This window comes from Rhagoletis pomonella, unplaced genomic scaffold (assembly GCF_013731165.1).
Source record: "Rhagoletis pomonella isolate Grant_MI unplaced genomic scaffold, Rhpom_1.0 Rhpom_scaffold_00073, whole genome shotgun sequence".
Classification (NCBI taxonomy): domain Eukaryota; kingdom Metazoa; phylum Arthropoda; class Insecta; order Diptera; family Tephritidae; genus Rhagoletis; species Rhagoletis pomonella.
Window position 1 is genome coordinate 82192 of NW_023458627.1, and position 2654 is coordinate 84845.

Sequence of the window (2654 nt, forward strand, 5' to 3'; positions counted from 1 at the left end):
GCAGGTAGATTTTCAAAATTATAAGACACAGAAAATTTCTAAAGCCTACATCTAAAACAGGTAGTATTTTCTTTTCCCGGCTTGTTATAAAAAGTAACCTTTCTGTCTAGGTAAGATTTGATTTTTTCAATTTTATTCTTGTTCCGAGTATAAATATGAGTTAATGCGCTTTGAAACTTCATAACATCTGCAAGGCTCGCCGGAGATAGTTCAGTTCATAAGTCTAATTTCAAAACCGTGATTTATTAAAAAAAATAAAATGAGTAAAAGGACGCGAGAATTTGAGTGTAATAAGGATCCAGATATGTTCTGTTTCATGTGTGGCCAATATACTATCATAAGGCGACGACGAGTGTTCTCAGATCATATCAAAACTTTATACTCCAAGTATTTTGGAATTGAGCCTAAAAATGCTGAAAAACCATGGACACCGAACACTTTGTGTACATCGTGTCGAGTAGAATTGATTCAGTGGGAATCAGGACAACAAACGAAATTTGATACACCAATGATATGGAGAGAACCTACTTGCCATTCAATAGAGTGTTATATTTGTCAAACAAAAGTACTTGGCGTTGGAAGATCAAGAGGAGTAACCTATGCTAGCGTACCTACAGTGACATTACCAGTACTACATTCAACGGCAGTTGCGGATCCAGTTCCATTGTCAACAGTAACATCTGAGTGCGGGGGATCAAGTTGTACTGAATTTCGCATGGAAAACGAAAGAAACGTTCTGTCACAAGCACAACTTAATGATTGGATAAGAGATTTGGAACTATCCAAGGAAAAGGCCGAGATCCACACTTCTCGTATGCAACAATTTAAATTTGTGTCATCCGATGTTAAGGTGACATATATTAGAACTCGTCACGAACCATTTTCCAAACACTATACCAAGAAAGACAGTATATGCTACTGCAACGACATCCCTGGTTTATTCAAAGAGTTTGGTCAAACATATGATTCAAAAGAGTGGCGATTGTTCATAGACGGCAATAAACTGAGTTTGAAGGCTGTATTATTGCATATTGGTAACAAAAAGCCTTCTATCCCGATTACACATGCAGTAAATACAAAAGAAACCTACGAGGAAATGCAAAAAATACTCAAATTTATCAAATATGAAGAGCATGATTGGAAAATATGTTCTGATCTCAAAGTCGTTGCAATGCTATGCGGTCTAGAAAGTGGCTACACCAAGCACTGCTGCTTCCTCTGCAAGTGGGATAGCCGAGCTCGTAAGGACCACTACGTCAGAAAAGATTGGCCGGAAAGAGTCGAGTTTACCGTTGGTGTGGATAACATCAAATACACCCCTCTTGTCAAGAAAGAGAAAATCATACTTCCACCCTTACACATCAAGCTCGGTCTCATTAAAAACTTTGTTAAGGCTTTGGACAAAGAAGGCGAAGCATTCGACTATTTGAAAACAGTTTTTCCAGATATTTCTCAAGCCAAGATAAAGGAAGGTATTTTTGTTGGACCACAAATAAGAAAGTTGATCAACAATAACAACAATAAGGTCGTTGCTTCTTTTCTCGGTAGACACAAAAGCCCTAACTACGAGCAGATAGTGAACGACCTAATCAATAATTATGCGAAAATGGGCGTAAATATGTCTTTAAAAATTCACTTTCTCCACTCACATTTGAGCTTTTTTCCGGCAAATCTTGGCGACGAAAGTGATGAACATGGCGAAAGGTTTCATCAGCAAATGAAATTAATTGAGAATCGATATCAAGGATTCTGGGACGTCGCAATGATGGGTGATTACTGCTGGCTTCTCATAAGAGAAACCGATCCTAAACTGAATAAGCGTCAAAGTAGAACACATAATTATTTCGACAACATAGTAAAATCAAATTAAGATAAAGATTGTTAGAATATAGTATAAACATAAATAAATTAAAAAAAAAAGTTAAAAATATGGGTAATTTCATTCATAAATTGAACTTTTAACTCAATAGAAACAGAGCAAAGCTAGATATTTCACTCTTCTTTATACCATACATACGTTTTGAGGTATACGTTGAAATTGCGCAACCTGGGTATTTTTATTTGATCGCTTATAACTTACGTAGTTTTGCATCGATTTTCTTCGATGACACCTTATTTTTTTTGTAATATAACAGAGCTTAGGGAGAAAAAAAAAATCTGCAAAAAAATAAAAGGTTTTCGAGATCCTTCCCCGCAAAGTACAATTTTTTTTATATTTTTACAAAAAAAATTGAAAAAATCGGTAATGATTGTTCGTTATCTTTGAATCTACAGGGCCTAGCAAAAAGTGTTGTATGCACAGCTTATAGAAAATTTTATTACCTTTTAAAAGCTTCAAACCGTTTTGGAATTGCTTAATTCGTTCTTGAGATATATATGATTAAGTGGACCCAATTTTTTTTTTTTTGCAAAAACGGTAAATTGCAAATATCTCAAAAACGGTACCATAAAATTAAAAATAACCTTGATTTTCGTAATCAGGGGGTGATTTTACATACGAATTTCATAACGGCGTCTCTGGTAAATTTTGGCCGTCGACCAGTGCAATCGTTCCGGCTACTTCAGCAAAAAGTATAAAATCGGTTTCTATTCAGCGAAGATCCAACAGGCTTTCTTCAATTTACTAGACCATCCGTGTCCGAAGTTAAACTTGC